Raw genomic sequence first — 19,571 nt, 5'->3', positions numbered from 1 at the left:
AGGCCTTCTGGGATATTTCAGGGAGCTAAGGTGAGTTGCAGAACAAGTCAAACTCCCATAATCCCCAAGGAAACTTCCATTAAGACATGTGTGGTTGGTGCCTTTTCCTACTCATTTTCCCAAATATAGGCCAGGGTGAGTGCTTATCTTGTGCTCCCTGCTCAGAAGGAAATGTATAACATGCTGGCCAAGTGGGCCTTGGTCTTTTAGTGGCTGGAACACACAGAAAAGGTTTTGTAAGTCTGCTACCATCTCCCATGTAATAGGTCTGATGCTTTAGCTCAAGCAGTAGTGTCTTCCTTTTAGATTCAGATGTCCCAGGCTCACTCCTTAGAAATAACTGAAGCCTGGGGCAGAGCTTTAGAAAAGTCATCAGGGGCATATGAGGTAACTCTGAGACAGCAGTAAAGGTATTCCAGCAGTACCCCACAGAGACTTAGATAGACAACTCCCCTAATTCATCATACAGCTGTCACCAGCACCCAAGTAGGCAGCCTTTTACTGTACTTGCAGATGAGACGGCAGTAAAGGTATTCCAGCAGTACTCCATAGAGACTTACATAGGCAGCTCCCCTAATTCATCATACAGCTGTCACCACCACCCAAGTAGGCAGCCTTCTACTGTACTTGCAGATGATCCTCAGTAAGTGAAATGCTGCTTTGAGGCCTAGAACACAGCTGCAGACTGGGTTGTGGGGGACCACATTGTACTGGAAACCCAAGATATTCTGCAGCCATCCGCACATGGAAAGAAGCTTTTCTGTATCTTTGGGGTGAGCTGGCCCCAAAGCTGCAGCACCAGCCCATCAAGATAAGACCAGCAAGTCCTCACAGAAGTGAGTGTTCATCATCCCAGATGTCACCAGTCAGCTGGACATTGGTTTGAGGTTGGGAAGTCCATGGGGTTGTTGTCATAGTGAAAGTTTTCAGGGCAATGTGTAGTGCGTTCCTAGCGTATCTGATCAAGGGTGGCCAATATGCAAAAAATCACAGAGGGCTTCCCAAAATGTGCCAGAGCCTATGACTCAACTTATCAACCTAGTCTGTTTCTCCTTTAGCCTGCCAAACCCAGGAGTACACATAGAAAGGGGTACTACTCCGGAGTGATGAAAGCTGTAGTGGATCACTCTGGGAGAATCATGGATGCATACATAGGATGGCTAGGCAAAGTGTATGATACAAGGATTTTCAATAACTGGACTTTTCAGGAGCAGGCCAAGGAACTATTGAATCCTCACTGGTTCCTTTAGACCAGTGGTTCTCAACCTTTTTTCATTTATGGACCCCTAAAAAGTTTCAAATGGGGGTATAGACCCCTTTGGAAATCTTAGACATAGTCTGTGGACCCTCAGGTGTCCACGGACTACAGGTTGAAAACCACTGCTTTAGACAGTGTTGAATCACTGTATGCAGGGGTTATGTCTTGCCAGGTTATGTTCAGCCACTCTGGGTTGCGTTTTATTGAACCACACTTAAGACTAGTGCAGGCATAACATAACCACCTCCTTAGTATCTGATCCAAACACAGACATTCAAAATATGAACTAATTTATTCTTGGTGAGAAAGATCCAAATTCTATTTATATCTCACAGTCCCAGTAGTTATGAAAAGGCTGCCAATTCCACCAATATAAATCTTAGCCCTTTCATGGGGTTTCATCATACATCTTAGACAAAAGTGGGAAGAGAAGATGGTATTTTTCACTATGTTATCCACAATATCCAGGCAGAGGCTTAGTTTTGGATCTTTTTAGGAGGACCAAGTATTCAGAAGTATAAGACTGACAAACTATCATTAATATATGATGAAATAAAGGGGATCTGGAGGTTGTTCATCAGCATAATTAAAAATGAAGGTTTTTTGTTACTAATTTTCTGCCTAATTACAAAGCTATTTGAACAAAAAAGAAAAGGAACTTTAGATGCAGTTTATCTCGTGAAAGACAGCACAGGTAGGAAGAGAAGTTTATTTCAGTGAAAAAGAGGGCCTTGATCAGCATGGAATTAAAACAAATTAATGTTCCCTATACTTTCTGAAAGTTTGGTGACTATGTATGGTTGAAATTTTTCTACTCAGTAGTTTAATGATGTTCTGGGGGAGAAAGTGATGTATGTATGCACAAAACTGTTTTACATTAAGTTTTATTATTAAAACTTTCTGTTCACAGAAAATCTGGCTTTCAGTTAGAGAATGTCAATAACTGTTTTGAAAAAAATCTTTTTAAAAAATGAAAAAATTGGTCTGTTTCAAACCCTCAAAATAGGAAACTACTTCACAAAATTAAGATGTGATTATTTTTGTATTAAATTTTTATAAAGAATCCAAGATACAAAAAGGTAAATAACTTACAGCTTGCAACTTTAAGATATTTTTAAACGTACGTATTTTTATCACTGGTAGGTGACATGTGTCATGTGCCATTGTGGATGAAATATAGGGGCAATGATATGCAAGGCCCCAAACTGTTCACCTAGAACACTAATCACTGTATTACATGAGAAGGGGACATGTAGACTAGGCCTACAAGACCATTTGTCTTCAAACTTTCCACTATCCACTGCTATTGATGTGGTCTCATTGGTGTTAACACTAGTCTAACACCTGCTTTGAGCTGGATTATATGATACTGTGATTATAACTGCCATGATTGGTCTACATGAGCATGCCTGCTGATGCCATATCTGATAGGAAATCTAAACAAAATTGGTTAGCATCCACCAGCCATCTGCCGATCAGTGGTTCGGTGATGGGTGGGCAGGAGGCGCTGGGCGGAGCGGGGGTGGTGCGTACTAGGGGAGGAGGCGGAGTGAAGGCAGTGCATGGTCAGGGAGGGGTGGGGCCTGAGAGCAGAGCAGGGGTGGAGCACCCCCCACCCCAGAAAAATGAAAGTTGGCGCCTGTGGTCTGAGATCACCACTTCTTGACACGTAGGCCTAGCCGCAATTGTCACATAGTGTGAATCAACCCAGGCCTGCCCCACTATTTTTCTCCCTGTTGCTGTGGTGCATTATGGGACATGTAGTTCAACTGGGGGCTAGAGAGACCTGAAACTACAATTCCTATAAAGCATGGCACCAACTCAGACATTCATGTGAACTCAACATTAGTTCTTTAGTTTAATCCATCAGGAAAATTAAATTTTGGTGGAATTCTCTTCTCCCACAACATGGATTTTGAAGAAGCCCCAGTTTCTGATGGGACCTGTTTTTCTTGAAGATTTTCAGCCAGCTCTATTGAGAATCATAGGGGTTTGGAGAGAGATTAACCCTGTAGCCACTGGAAACGGGGAGTCCACAGATTCTTCCTCCTTTCTACCCTCCCCATCTGTCTTGAAAGAAACCCCCCGAGTCCCCACCACCCTCTTTCAATGGATTCCTTGATCTCCTCTCCTCCCAGCCACAGACTTTTCAGACCACCACACCAGGATCTAGTCTGGTTCAATTCACCACTGAGATTTTGAGCCCTGATTGAGGGGAGTATAGGCTCCTCTCTTCTATTGGTATGAGCAGGTATTGTGCCCATCAGGGCTAGAACTACCTCCTGGGTTTGCAGAGGCAGCTCTCCTGTTACCATTCTGATGCCAATAGGGGACTTCACTCTCCCTCCAACTCCCCATCTTCCCAGGCACCTACAGGAATGCTAGTTGTTTCTCCAGTTCTCTCTCCTTACCCCCACTCTTTCCAGCAGATAGGAAGGATCTTGGCAGTCAGTCCAGCCTCTCCTTAAAGGACACCTAATCTCTTTGTTAAACTTACAAGTGTTTCTGGGAAACAGGACAGGCTTTCAGCAGCAATTTTCACTCTGAAGAAAACAAATCTGCAGGTGACATCTCTCCAGCTTGCCCCAGCATCTTGTCCCTGCTGCTCAGAGCTGAGGTTCTTGAGGAGGGAGACAGTGGCATCACTTATAGCCTGCCTGACAGGAACCACTTGTTGCATCTCCCTCTCTGTCACAGGGCGCAGACTCACCGGCGGTACCTCCTGTTGGTTGTCGTCAGGAATTAGCGTTCCAGCCTCCTCTTCAGGCCAACGTCTTACCTTGCTGCTGGCTCCCATGTCCCTCCCAGAACTCAAAGCCCCTTTCACTGGGTGCTGTCCCCTGGCAGTACCCCACAGTTTTGGGTCTCCCTCTCCCAGGGGAACCTCCTACCCACTATCCCTACCTCACCACAGTGGTAGGCTCCTGCCAGTCACCAGCTAGCCCCTGTGCCCTGGGGTAGACTGCTGTATAAGCCGCTCATCACCGGAAAGGTTGGGTTTGGATCTGCTGCCTCTGCCTACCCGTGGCTGCCCCTGCAACCTCCATACCTAATAGGCCTTCCCAGGCCTGCAGCTTTCCTAGGCCAGAGCTCCCTGGCTCTCTTGGCCTTTCCCCAGCCCTGCTCCAAACTAGGTCATCTATTCAGGTCTCTGCAGCCAGGTCCATCCCTCTCAGAGTTAGAGAGAGAGTTCTCTTCTGCTTCTGGCTTTTATAAGGCCCACTGGGTCTGTTTGGGACGTGGCCCCCAGCTGCAGCTGCTCTGCCAATCAGCCCAGCTTTTCCCTTGCCCCAGCTCTCTCCCAGGGCTATCTTAAACCCCTCTGGGCACGAGCGGGTGTCCACCCCACTACAATCTCCATTTACCGTACATCCACGGGGAAGGAATGGATATACCTCCCCATCCTCACTGGCTGGCGAAGACCGCAATGCATACTTACTACAGGGGTGCACACTCACACAGTATGCTGGACCTCAGGTACATGCTGACTGATTCTCCATGACACACCTCTCTGATCCTCACACTCATTCTCATTCCACCAGACTCGCTTGCACACTTGCCCATGATTGTGTTCTCCCTCGCTCCGCTAGTGTTCTCCGCTAGTGCAAAACACTCACATTTATTCTCAGACCCACACACTCCTCTCTCAGCTATCCCCACCTCACCCACACTTATCTCTGAGAGTTTCTCAGGATTTACAAGGAGAGATGAGATCGTTTTGGCATTGACCTGGGCTGTCGCAAGATAAGCCAATTTAAGAAGAAAGCACGGGCATATGTAGCCACACAGCCAATATCACTTTCAGCCTCTGCTGTTGGAGAGGAAGGATTGGCCCTAACCCATCATATCTGAAATACTTCCTCACGCTGGAACCAATAGGTCAGACTAAACCAGTTTTGGCCCAGATCCCTTTCCCCGAGATAGGAACGTCCATTTCCCTAGTTGGATTTTTCAAATCAAAACTTTCCAAACTGAAAGAGCCCATGATGGCCAAGAGATTCACACTGGTATCAAGTCACAAGCCCACCTATTTGGCACTGTTGGCTCCCACCCCAGATACTGGTGTAAGGGCATGGTGCTTTTTGTTATGTGTGTAAAGTGTTCTGGGATGTTAAATGCTATAGATATGTGAACTATCAATGTATTCTAGTTTAGTGGGACACAGTATATTGGGGCAGCTGTTTTAGTGGGAAGTCTTCCAGGAAACTGATTTAGCATTAATGATAGTGAATGGTAACAACTATTGCTGAACTGGGAAGGTATTGGCACAAGGTAGATGGATGCCGAGTAGCTGCTTGATGATTATGCAGGTGCTAGATAGGTCTCAGATTCTGGGCTGTGATCTCTTGATACCCACATTGCCAAATAAAGGTTAGAGAGAATATTTTCTTCAATATTTAATGGGCCTTCAAAAGAGGCTGGGTTCCACAAGCACCATCAAAAATAGTTCCAGATTATGGAATATACTCTATTTTCAGTTTTTGGTGGGCAGGCAAAGATTTGAAGCACTGAGGACCATTGCTCCTACTGATTTTCTTCTTCCCTGCCTCTTTTCTTTGGGGGATAAACCTAGGAAGTGCCATAGAGAGATGTCAAAAAGAACTTTAAGCATTCAAGTGAGCAAATGTAAGAGTTATAGTTACATGCACAATATTTCCTGCATCCCCTTGAATATATGCATTGTTATATTTTGTATTACAGTAACACCTAGAAGCTGTAATCAGGAAGCCATTGCAGTAAGTGCTATACAAACAGACTCCGATCCTGCAAAACCTTATGCATGTGCTTAACTTCACATAAAAGTTAATCACACATGCAAGTCTTTGCAGGATTGGGCCCATAGTAAGAGCTGGTCCCTGCCCTAGAATACATTCATAGATACTAAGGTCAGAAGGGACCATTCTGATCATCTAGTCTGACCTCCTGCACAGTGCAGGCCACAGAATCTCACCCACCCACTCCTATGAAAAACCTCACCCATGTCTGAGCTATTGAAGTCCTTAAATCATGGTTTAAAGACTTCAAGGTGCAGAGAAGCCTCCCTCAAGTCACCCATGCTACAGAGGAAGGCGAAAAACCTCCAGGGCCTCTCCAATCTGCCCTGGAGGAAAATTCCTTCCCGACCCCAAATATGGCAATCAGCTAAACCCTGAGCATATGGGCAAGATTCACCAGCCAGATACTACAGAAAATTCTTTCCTGGGTAACTCAGATCCCATCCATCTAATATCCCGTCTCAGGGGATTTGGCCTATTTACCCTGAATATTTAAAGATCAATTACTTACCAAAATCCCATTATCCCATCATACCATCTCCTCCATAAACTTATCAAGTAGAATCTTAAAACCAGATAGATCTTTTGCCCCCACTGCTTCCCTTGGAAGGCTATTCCAAAACTTCACTCCTCTGATGGTTAAAAACCTTCGTCTGATTTCAAGTCTAAACTTCCTGGTGGCCAGTTTATACCCATTTGTTCTTGTGTCCACATTGGTGCTGAGCTGAAATAATTCCTCTCCCTCTCCTGTATTTGGAAAAGGAGTACTTGTGGCACCTTAGAGACTAACAAATTTATTAGAGCATAAGCTTTCCTGAGCTACAGCTCACTTCAAGCTTATGCTCTAATAAATTTGTTAGTCTCTAAGGTGCCACAAGTACTCCTTTTCTTTTTGCGAATACAGACTAACACGGCAGCTACTCTGTCTCCTGTATTTATCCCTCTGATATATTTATAGAGAGCAATCATATCTCCCCTCACCCTTCTTTTAGTTAGGCTAAACAAGCCAAGCTCCTTAAGTCTCCTTTCATAAGACAAGTTTTCCATTCCTCGGATCATCCTAGTAGCCCTTCTCTGTATCTGCTCCAGTTTGAATTCATCCTTTTTAAACATGGGAGACCAGAACTGCACACAGTATTCTAGGTGAGGTCTCACCAGTGCCTTGTATAACTGTACTAAAACCTCCTTATCCCTACTGGAAATGTCTCTCCTGATGCATCCCAAAACCGCATTAGCTTTTTTCACAGCCATATATATCTCCATAGTCTTTACATAATCAAATGCTGTTTCAACTAATACTTTGTAAGAGTATTACACATTTCAAAACCCCTAGATATGTGTATCATCTTGTAGTAAGGCATACTACTGTGTACATCAGAACAGAGTCCAGGAAAGTCACTTATGCTGAGTATGCAGTACAGTACAGTACAGTACTGAGACATCTGACATAGGATAAACACAACACAAAATAATAGTGAGCATGTGCTGGTTTTTATAGTTTAGAATTAAGTGATAGTACTAATTCTTTAAATAGTTGAAGAATGCAGGGAGAAACTAGCTCATGCCACTTAGAGTGACTGCTCCTGATACAGAAGGAAAGGCAGTCTTCTTAGCATATGTGCCATGTGCCTCAGGTGGCACGTGACCAGGATTCTGACACTGAATTTGCTCTGCTGTTTGGATCATTAGCTTGCCGGGGCTGAGTACTGAATGCTGATCCATGCTCCCCAGGAGAGGCAGTGATTGGTTATGACATTTTCAGAGCCTGTTTGCAGCTGTAAGAGCAATAGACATGAAATGGGGCATCAGGTGAGGCTGGGGGTTATCAGGGCTCCAAAAGGATTTGCTTTACCCCCCCTCCTAGAGGAAAACATGTGGGAGTTGAAAAGAGTCTTCCCATTATCCTATACTGAATCCCTGTCTTTGACTCTTCATAGTTCCGTCCTCAGCCATCTGTTGGTGCAAATCTGTGCAGCAGTTTGGAGTCAGGAATAATATGAGTCTTGTGCTTCTTAGGGAATTAATATCTAGACATTTCCAAACCAATTCCAAAAGTCCTCTGGTGACTTATAGAGAAGATTACAAAAAATCTCAGCCCACTCCTATTAGGCAAGCATTTTTGTTGCCGACATGGGATGCCCATCTTGGGAGTGGATTTTATTCTGAAGGATCAGGTTGAGAAGATTCCTGTAAATAAACAGTGAGAGGCTTTTTTTAAAGCTTCATCTCCAGTGGTAAGCAGCCATTGACCATCTAGGTTTTAGGCACAGCAAGACTGGAACCATGAAGACCCACCACATAAGCCACTGGGGGCGGGTAGGGTGAACAGATGAAACGAAGAAAGTAACGGGACACATGGAGGAAGAAAAAAAGCGGCCGGAGTTGACAAAGCAAAAAAACCCCAAAAAACGCTGAAGGGGCCTAAGCTGCAATATCGGGACAAATGGCGTCCCAACCATGCATCGGTCAGGACGTGGGACAAAGACCTAAAAATCGGGACAGTCCCGATTTTATCGGGAGGTCTGGTCACCTTAGGGGGCGGGGAAGGGTTCTTAGTGAGCAGCCCCCAGAGGATTTAGTATGACAGGGAGAAGACTACTCAGAGGAAGCTGGGTTAAGAGATGGAGGGGGAGACTCAGAAAGAGAGAGAGAGACAGAAAGAATGTAAACTTATTGAGGCCTTGGTTCCCCCAGCAAAAGTGATGCTTTAAAATCCAAACGGGATCAGACAGTCAATAGGACTTAGTGGCAGTTGGTCTAGCCAAGGCAGTGTAACCCACACATCTCCTGGGTGTGGTGCTCTGTCCCATGTAGTGGCACCGAGACCACTTAGAGATGAATGAGTCTGCTACAGCCTTAACTAACAGCCATGTAGCTTTTAGCTCATACAGTAGAGGCTCATGCATTTAGCTCCTGAGGTCCCAGGTTCAATGCTGCCCATTGACAATCGGGGTCTGTCAGTGTTACACCAGCAGTGACAATGATTCTAAATCCTTATGCTTCAAGGCATAAGCTGATCATCAGCTGGGATCAGGAAGGAATTCTCCTCCATTATAGTATTACAGTTAGGTGCCTCATGGGGGTGGAGGCATCTGTTTTCCTTTGAATCATCTTTCTTTGGCAAGTGTTGGCAGAGTACTAGATTGGCTGGGCTTTTGTTTCATCTGATACAGAGGCTCCTATTTCTACTGCAAATTTTGTGAGTCTATTCTACACATTCATTCCCTTCTCCCTAAGGGGGTTTATTCCGCACTCACACACTGATGATATTCACACCTGCAGAGAGGGCCAGTGTAAGTACCATGTAAGTTCTCTTCACCTCCTGTTTTGAAGGACTAAGTGGGACATAGATGGTCATGGGCCTTCTGCTGGTCCTCTGAAGAGGACTTTCTTCCTTTCTCAGTACCTGTTATCTGCTTCTGTGCATGGACTGCCCCAGAGATGGGAGCCCTCTATCCACAGAAACAGGTACAACACAAGCAGCAGCTCCAGTTTCTCCCACCTTGCTCTGCTATGTAGCTCAAGTACCACCCCAACTGGCACTAATTTGCTCCCTTATTAAAAGAGAGGCCAAAGACTGAATGGACCCTGGAGACTGAACTGCTTTCTTACTCATGGAGGTGGCCCCTCTCAGTCACAGATGAGGAACATTGGAGGGCAGCACAGAGGAAGCAGTCATTGTGGATAGAGAGAGGATTTTTGTCTCCAAGGTGCTCAGTGCAGCTTTTCACCAATGTAAGCAGCTTTCACAGTAACTCTTCATCGCATAAATCTGGAGACACAAAGTTAAGATTGCATTAAAAAAAAACTCAAAGATTTAAAAAGAGTCCAGAAATGCGTAGTTAATGCAACTCAAATAACCAAAACTCTGCCCCTGCTGCCCTTCCATACCTGCCATCTGGTGTGCAAGATTGAAACATTTTGATGAAGGTTTTGATAAAGGCTAAGAGGTTTGTAGCCTGTGCCTATGACAATTTAAATTCACTCCATTCACCTAGCTTGCCTGAGGAGTCAAGAACTTTGAGTACATGATTTTTTTGTTCCATGGCTTAAGTTCATAACCACAGATAACCACGTTATATGATAGCACTGCCTATGCTGAGTCTCCCCAATAACAGCACTTTTACCTTTGAAAAGTTAGCTACCTTTGGGAATTGTCCTGACTATGGTAACTTGGCCACAGGTCAAAGCCTGTCTTTTCCTAGCAAGAATGTGTCAGCAGAAGAAGTTTGCAGTAGCAATACAAGATGCTTCGGACAATTTAAATGCGACACTAGTGCACAGAGAATGAGGTGACCCAGTCAGAGCATCTCAGTATTCATAGTCAATGATGCGATGAATATGTCTTGAGGATAGAACTGTCTTCTGGTTTTGGGTGGTTCTATGGGGGATGATTCATGGGCAGAGTTTAAAGTCATTTGGGTGATCCTAGTTGTGCATTTTCCTGTCCTTATTAAGTGCATTAATCTTTGAATTCCAGGTGTTCTAGAATTTCCAGTTTTAAGGAACCTACAATGTTCTATTAAGGGTTTTTGCCCTTTAAGTAGTTGACAGACAATTATAACCTGCATGCCATCCTAAGGAAGACACAGATCCTCAGCTGGTGTAAATCAGCAACACTCCATTAGATTTAATGGAAGATCTGTCCCAGTATTTGACTTTGGAATTTTCTTAAGAGAAATTTTCAGTGATAGGAGAATTTCACTTTCTCCAGAAATTCTGGTGGAGCTTGAGGACCCTGCTCCTCCCAACTTTTAAGAAGTTCTCTCCTTCCCACTTTCCAGACTGAATCCCTCAAGGGTTTCCTTGTATACAACTCCTCCAAATCACTTGGAAAATAACAATAAGGGGGAAGAGACAGTGTCTTCAGTGGATTTACTTGGGGAGGAGTCAGTGCACTGCTAAGTATGGCCTATTTCTTCACTAGATCTGTCTCCCTGCAGCTTTCTCTCCAGACTACCACCCTTGTGAGAGTCTCTCCCCTGCTCCTCCTAGAATGGTCCACTACTTTCCTTTCCACTCCAACTCCCAGTGGGTACCTGCCTCGAAGTAGATTGACCCTTTGCATAGTACCAAGCACCTCCAAGGTATTTATGGAGGTATCCACACAACCACCTTTGGACGTAGGGAAGTATTATCCCCATTCTACAGAAGCAGAGAAGGGTCTAGCAATTTACCCAGGATCACATAAGACATCTTCATCAATGCCAGAAGTTCCACTTCAGTGAGTTTACCACCAAACCATGATTCCTCCCTTGACGCCTTCCTCATAGCAATTGCCATTCTGTATCAGATCCAACAATAGAGTACAAGAGCTGGTTAGAGTCAACAAGGCCTCCTTTAAAAGTTGGAAATCAAATCCTACTAAGGAAAATAGAAAGGAGCATAACTCTGGCAAATCAAATATAAAAGTATAATTAGGCAGGCCAATAAAGAATTTGAAGAGCAACTAGCAAAAGACACAAAAACTAAAAATGTAAGTATCTCAGAAGCAGAAAGCTTGCTAATCAATCAATGGACAATTGAGGTGCTCAAAGTGCACTCAAGGAAGACAAGGCTGTTGCGAAGAAGCTAAATGGATTCTTTGCATTGGTCTTCACTGCAGAGAATGTGAGGTAGATTCCCACACCTGAGCCATTTATTTAGGTGATAAATCTGAGGAATTCTCCCACACTGAAGTGTCATTAGAGGAGGTTTTAGAACAAATTGATAAATTAAACAGTAATAAGTCACAGGACAAGATGATATTCACCCAAGAGTTCTGAAGGAACTCAAATATGAAATTGAAGAACTGTGGTATGTAACCTATTGCTTAAATCAGCCTCTGCACCAGATGACAGGAAGACAGTTAATGTAACACCGATTTTTTAAAAAAGGCTCCAGAGGCAATCCTGGCAATTACAGGGTGGTAAGCCGCACTTCAATACCAGAAAAATCGGTTGAAACTATAGTAAAGAACAGAATTGTGAGACACACAGAGAACATGATTTGTTGGGGAAGAGACAACATGGCTTTTGTAAATGGAAATCATGTCTCACCAATCTCTTGGAATTCTTTGAGGGAGTCATCAAGCGTGGACAAGGGGGATCCAATGGATATAGTGTACTTGGATATTCAGAAAGCCTTTAACTAGGTCCCTCACCAAAGGCTCTTAAGCAAAGTAAGCTGTCATGGGATAAAAGGAAAGGTCCCCTCATGGATCAGTAATTGGTTAAAAGACAGGAAACAATGGGTAGAAATAAATCATTAGTTTTCATAGTGAAGGGAGGTTAATAGTGGGGATCCCCCAGGAATCCGTACTGGAACCAGTGCTGTTCACCATATTCATAAATGTTCTGGAAAAAGGGGTAAACAGTGAGGTAGTAAAGTTTGCAGATGATTCAAAATGACTCATCATGGTTAAGTCCAAAGCAGACTGCAAAGAGTTACAAAAGGGACCTCACAAAACTGGATGACTGGGAAACAAAATGGTAAATGAAATTCAATGTCAATAAATGCAAAGTAATGCACACTGGAAAACATAATCCCAACTATACATACAAAACGATGGTGTCTAAATTATCTGATCCCACTCAAAAAAGCGATCTTGGGATCACTGTGGTTAGTTCTCTGAAAATGTCTGCACAACGTGCAACATCAGCCAAAAAAGCTAAACAGAATGTTGGGCACCGTTAGGAAAGGGCTAGATCGTAAGACAGTAAATATAATAATGCCTCTATATAAATCCATGGTACGCCCACACCTTGAATACTGTGTGCCTTTCTGATGGCCCCATCTCAAAAAAGATAGATCAGAAATGGAAAAGGTACAGAGAAGGGCAACAAAAATGATGAGGGGCATGGAACAGTTTCCATCTGAGGAGAGATTAAAAAGACTGAGACTGTCCATCTTGGAAAAGAGACAACAAAGTGGGAATACGATAGAGGTCTATAAAATCATGAGTGGTGTGGAGAAAGTGTTATTTACCCCTTCATATAATATAAAAATCAGGGGACAACCACAGAAATTAATAGGCAGTAAGTTTAAAAGAAATATAAGGAAATATTTCTTCACACAATGCACAGTCAACCTGCTGAACTCGTTGCCAGGGGATGCTGTGAAGGTCAAATATATAACTGGGTTCAAAAAAGAATTAGATAAGTTGATGGAGGATAGATCCATCAATCGCTACTAGCCAAGATAGGGATGCAACCCCATGCTCCAGGTGTTCCTAAGTCTCTCACTGCCAGAGGCTGGGACTTGATGACAGGGGGATGGATCATTCGATAATTGCCATGTTCTGTTCATTCCTTCTGAAGCACCTGGCATGGCCGCTGTCAGAAGATAGCATACTGAGCTAGATTGACCATTGGACTGACTCAGTACAACTGTTCTTATGGATCATCTAGTCTAGTATTGCATCCCCTAACAGTGAGTGGCTAACATGAGATGTTTCAGAGGAAGGAGCAAGAAACCTCCCTAATAGGGAGATGTGGGATAATCTGGCCCCTTTGAGGGTTTTACCTTAAACCCTCAGAGACAGAGATGGTTTTCAACCCTGAACAATGATATTTTGTATCCCTTCCAAAATCTGCACCTCCTACTGTTTTCAGCAAGATTGAAGCCTTGCCCACAGGGAAGATGACTGCCACTTAATGGACTGGGAGGCTAGACATAACACAGGGATTATGAGGAGCAGCAAAGATGCTGAAAGATGGAGGGGGGAGCAGGCACCAGGGGAGGGTGACAGATTTAAGCGTTGCAGAGGAATGGGGTGTAGGGTGAAGTGAGGGCAGGAGGGAGGCTTAGAGGGGTGCAGAGGACAGAGATGAGTGTGGGAGATGGAGGGGATAGAATAGCAGCTCCCCCACTATGGGTGAGGGCAGCAATGGGAAACCACGTGTTGACACTGCCCATGGAGTGCTGTACAGAGGCTTTCAATTTCCAGGGCTATCTCAGGCACTTTCTACCAACACTAAATTAGAAAATGAGAAATTAATTTGTTTGGGAAGTGTCCCTTAAAGTCACTCTCTTTGATGCAAGATTGGGCTAGTGGCTCCCGAAGGCCTTTTGCAACCCAGCCCAATCTTCCATGATTCTGGAAAGCTGGAAAGGGGCGAGGGCCTTACTGGCCAGCTCCCAAGCTGGCTAAACAGTTTCATCCTGGCCAAAAGAGACTGTGGGGATTTAAAGAAGCTTGTACTGATCAGGAGGGATTTGCTTATGGCTGGACAGTTCATTTACAGATTCCATTAGCAAGGCTGCCAGGGATGCTTGGTGGATGCTTCATTCTTGTAAGGAGAGAAACTAAAGTCATTCCGTCTGAAGTCAGTTCCTTAAAGAGAAACAAGATGCTGATTTGTTGTAGTGACCTGTACATCGTGGCTGGGCAGAATATGGCTTGCCCCTCGCACAGGCCACGTCTATGCTTGAAGCTAGGGGTGTCATTTTCAGCTCACATGGATGTACCCCACTAGCTTGAGCCCCACTTACGAAGCTAGGAGGGTCCGGGTGGGTCCATACTCAGGACGACTAGCCCAAGCTTCCGCCAGTGTTACCCTAGCTACACTGCTCAAGCTAGCACAGGTACATCTCCGCGAGTTGGGAATCACACCCCCAGCTCCAAGTGTAGACTTAGCCTTAGATGAGCCCAGATTGGCAAATCCTTGCCTCTGGAAGGTGTCAGTCCCCAGAGCATGTGCCCTGTCTGGGCAGGGAGTGGTATTGCCCATATTCTGATAGACCCTGACTGTTTCTGGTTCTCCAGAATCTGCTCATGCCTGCTTGCCTGCCCTTGTCTTCTACTGTTCCCCCTTCCACGCCCCCATGCCTGTCACTCTGCTACCTGCACATGCCTTGATAGTCTCTTTGACTCCCTGCCAGCTTTAGCACACAGCCCCTATGCCTGGAGCAGCCTCTCTCCTAATGTATACAGTACCTGCACTCCTTTAAATCCACTCAGAACTCATTTCCTTTTGGCTTGAGCTCCTTTGCTACTCGCACCCGGGTGCTGGCTAAGAAGCCTGTATATTTAAAACAAAACAAACAAAAGCAAACATTTGAAATAGGACAATTCAACAGTAGGAACACATTGATAAGAAAACAGAGTTCACATCTCCCTTCCCCGTTGTCTGGGCTCTCTTCTGTCCTTCCCTACTCCCCTTTGGTTTTACTCAGGTGCTCTCTATCTTAGATTGTAAGCCTGTGCAAGGCTAACTTCAGGTTTCAGAATAAGGAGGAATTAAAAACAAAAAAGCCACAGATTTAAAGGAAAGCTACACCCCCATCCCTTTAAGATGGCACTATTGTCAACCCCAGATATTTAAAAATTGTGAGTCAGGCCCCTGTGTCATGAGATTAGCTTCAGAGTCCTGAGGTTTATTTTTTTCCGAGGAGATAGGGATGGGAAGAGGTAAAGATTTTTTCTTTCCTTCTGATTTTTAAACTTGTATGGTTCACATTTCCCAGCTTTTCTCCACAAGTATGAGGGCTACAAAAACTTTTTTTTTTTTTTGGGAGAGAGAGAAAGAGAGAGAGAGAGAGGAAAGCTTTGATTTTCACATAACTTCAGGAGCTGGAACTTTGAGACAGACACAAGATGTCACAAAACTCACAACAAAGTCACAAAAGTTAGCAACACTAAGGGGGAAAGGACCTGGTGGCCTTCAGCCCTTAATCATTGTTGCAAGTCCCCTACCACAACCCGACAGGCTCCTCTCCAACTTTACAATAAGGAAACCAAACAAGGCAGTATGCATGTTTAGCCTCTGGCTCCAATCAGTCACGAGATAGTTCATTCCTTAGGGTTTCCTGGTTCTAGCTGTCTCTCAGATCTGCTCCACCATAGGCTGGGAACAGAGGAAAGAAAGCCTTTACCCTCCTCCACTTCCTGTTCAAATACTTATCCTCTTAGACCTAAGCCAAAGCTTCCTTGCTCCAAATGGCAGGTAACACAAGTTCTGCAGGCCCATTTCCTGGCTTGCCCTGCAGGGCATTAACTCCTTTGTCCAGTGAGGGCTATATACACCCCACCACAAAGCCCCTCAGGCAGGGACCTTTTCTTTGCATATGGAAAGCTTTTCTTTGCTTTCGGAAAGCACCAGTCACACGGATGGGGTTATATAAATGAGAACAACAATCGCTTTCCAATAGTGATTCCATTTTCCCTGGCATAAGCCTGGGTTGGGGCAAAATATATAATAGAAATATTTATTAATGGAAATTTTTAATTGGACCGAGGACCCTAGCTGCTTCATAGTATTTAAGGAGTTCGGAGGTGTATCAAGATTCATATAGGTCCCCAAGCACAAATTTAGGTTGGGACCCTAACACACAATTCTGAAATAACCCCTTACCAAAACCTGCCCATTGAAAACATTCCTCCTAATGTACACCAATCTCTCCTTCCCATCCCCACTTTGCCTTTACCCCCTGCCACTTGAGACGGTTGGACTCAAGGATTCCCAAGCACTGCTGGGGTGAGATTTCTGGCCATGGGTATGGGCTACACCTGCTTGTTGCTGTATGAGGGACAACAGCAGATTGTGGTTGCAGAGGGGCTAGAGCTGTGCACGACTGTCCCCAAGGGCCTCCGCTGTTCAGAGCTCTAGGACGAGGTTCAAAAGTGGACATTGATCTTGGGTGGCTCATGTTCGGCACACAGAGATGTGGCATCCAAAATCTGTGGTCACTTCGTGGCTGCTACTCTCTGGTCACACAGGTTTATTTCCGGGGTGTTTCTTGCTATATTCACAGCAGACTGAGGTCTCAGCTGCAGTGATTATCAACTGTTCTATTTTCCTCCCATGTCTGTGCCTCATCTCCTCTTTTCTCTGTGCTTCTCCTCACACTTTCCTTTCTTGGTGCTTAGATAACATGGCCATAGCAGCCTTATAAATACGTATGATTCTCTCTGGGTGCCTTTTTGACTATCTTCTTTCCTTCCTCTCTTCCCCTTAGTGCTACAGCTCCCTTTTCAGTTTCTCCTTTTCTTCTCTTCATTATTAATAATTAATATTATTTGAATGGTGCATCTAATGTTGGAATAGGTGCAGCACACACTAGAGTTCACTAGGTAGGGTGTCCATATTTCCCCAAACTGAAAACCGGATGCGCGGGGCTGGCATCACCGCTTGCCCCCCTGAAAATCCCTCTGTACCCCCAATTGAGCCAAGTAGCAGAGATAGGGGCAGGGGGGAGAGGAATGGGTATGGACTGGGATCTGGGCAGCAAAAGAGGGTGTGAGTGTGTGAGAGTGTATGGGTACTTTTGGGCTCAGAGCCAGGAGGTGAAGCTACTGGACTATGATCCAGCTAGCTGTGCAGTGCCCCTTTGGGGGCTGGGATAGCAGAGGGGCAGGGAGGAGGCTCCAGATAGCAGTCCTGGGTGTGGGGGGGGGGGAAGGCTGGGATGTGGCGGAAGCGGGTGACTGGAGGAGAACTGGGGAGGAAAAGAGGCTGGTTAGGGTGGGTGGGTGGGGACTGGAGAGGGCTCTGGGGACCAGCCCCAAAGGATGGGGGAGGCGGGAGTTCACTAGGCCAGGGTGGGGCCTCCAGGGACTGCTCGGGGGCAGGGGGCAGGAGACGGAGGTGGGAGCTGCTGCGGGGGGAGGATATGCTGCACAAGTGGATGCTGTGAGACCCATCAGGCACTTAGCAGCTGGGTTGCCCAGTAGGGCCCAGGGCCCTGCTGTCTCCATGGAAATCAGGTGATACACAAGATGAGGCAGAGTCCAAAGAAGAGTTTGTATGGAGGGCCCTGACAGTGCTGCCCTCTAATTGGGCTGCAGAGTGAGCACATAGAAACCCCATCGCTCCCTGATTGGAGGGGAAGAGTGTAGGGGAGACACATCAGCCAGGCTCCTGCAGGGCTCCAAGCACAGCACCTGTGCAGCCTCCCGGTGTGGGATGGGGCACAGGCCTGGGGTTGCCAATAGGGGGGTGTGGAGATCCCCCCCCAGTGTCACCACTTGCCCCCACAAATGTTCCTCCGCGTCCCCCAGTTTGAAAACTTGGCATTTGTCCCATTTGCTCTTGCCAGCTGATCATCATCAGCTGGCAAGAGCAAATGGGACAAATGCCCAGTTTTGCCGAAAAGAGAGTCAGGACGTCCAGGCAGGGCCTAAAAAGGGGTCTGTCCCGGCCAAAATGGGACATATGATCACTCTAATACTAGAAGGAATTTAGAGAAGGAGTCAAGGTGAGAGTGACAAGATGGAGGAGCTCTAGACATTTATGTGAGTTTGCTTGAATCTAGAATCCAGGATAATCTTGAGACTGCTCACCTGCACCCGTCAAAAGACGGCACAGGTATTTTACAGATAGGCCAGACTGACAGGTACCTGACACCTAAAAAGCTTAAATTAGACACAGCCCTGCAAGGACCAACAATAAATAAGGGTTGCAGAAGAAATGGAATTGGAGGGGTGGGTATTACCGCAATGGAGTGTTGGGAGATAAATTTTATGTGGCACAAAAACACATCATGTTAACTCTTTTTACAGTGAGTATGTTATGATGTGGGGACAGAGCTGGGACAGAGGATATGTGGAGAGTTCAGTGAGGTAATGCAAACTCTCTCTTTCCCCATCTCTCTCCTGGGTATCTTGTTTTTAAACAGCCATCGCTTCTGAGACCATTTTGAGAATTAACATCAGAAGTAAATAAAGGAAGCAACAGAGCTGAAAGGGCTTGTTACATAAAGCTAGCTGGGCAGGCCTGGTGATGGGTAATGGGGATAAGGTGACCAGATAGCAAGTGTAAAAAATCGGTATGGGGGTGGGGGGTGATAGGCGCCTATATAAGAAAAAGGCCCAAATATCGGGACTGTCCCTATAAAATCGGGACATCTGGTCACCCTAAATGGGGAACAGGATGTAGGACTGTCTCTGTGGATTGCATTGGCTGCATCTTTCAAACTTTTCACAGAGAAAAGGCGGGTGAACTTGTCTTCTCACACGGAAGGAGTCGTGCGGCAGGGCCTGAGGAGAACATTTCACACCCACTCCCCATCCAAAGTCAAGAATCTTTTCAGTTTTGTTGTTGTGGGGCTAGAATCAGGCAAAATGCCATTAAATCACAGAGTCAACAGATTCTCAGCTGGTACAAATTGATGTAGCTCCATTGACTTGGAGCTAGGACTATTTACATCAGCTAAGTATTTGGATCACTCTATCTCCCTTGTTTTCTGACCCTTTCTTTCCATTTTCTTTTTCTCTTCTCCACTTTTTTTCCCTCTCTCTCTCTCTCTCTCTCTCTCAATTTGTCTTTTGTTCACTTTTTTGGTGCCTTTGGGCAAAAATTTCAAATGTGGCCCATGGATTTTGAGTGCCCCTATTTTCTTGGAGGTCAATCTTGAGTCATCTGAAAGGGGTCTGGTTTTCAGAGGTGTTGGATGGCTGCAGTTCCTACTGCATTCAGATGGGATTTTGTGAGTGTTCAACTCTTCAGAGAACCAGACCCTTGAAAATGCCTCCAGATGGGGCCCAGAAAATAGAAACACCCAAAATCAGTGGCCACTTTTGAAAATCAGGACCCATTTTTTCTCCCTGCAGACAAATT

At 45.3% G+C, this 19,571-nt stretch overlaps 1 protein-coding gene across 4 annotated transcripts in view; it reads left to right on the top strand.

Annotated features, from left to right (window-relative positions):
• Positions 1-19,571, top strand: part of IQSEC3 (IQ motif and Sec7 domain ArfGEF 3) — a 125,162-nt gene that overhangs the window by 38,751 nt on the left and 66,840 nt on the right. The window lies entirely within an intron of this gene.

The sequence above is a fragment of the Dermochelys coriacea genome, chromosome 1, assembly GCF_009764565.3.
Source record: "Dermochelys coriacea isolate rDerCor1 chromosome 1, rDerCor1.pri.v4, whole genome shotgun sequence".
NCBI classification, from domain to species: domain Eukaryota; kingdom Metazoa; phylum Chordata; order Testudines; family Dermochelyidae; genus Dermochelys; species Dermochelys coriacea.
Note: the sequence above shows the minus strand (reverse complement) of the source record. Positions and strands in the feature narration are given on the sequence as shown.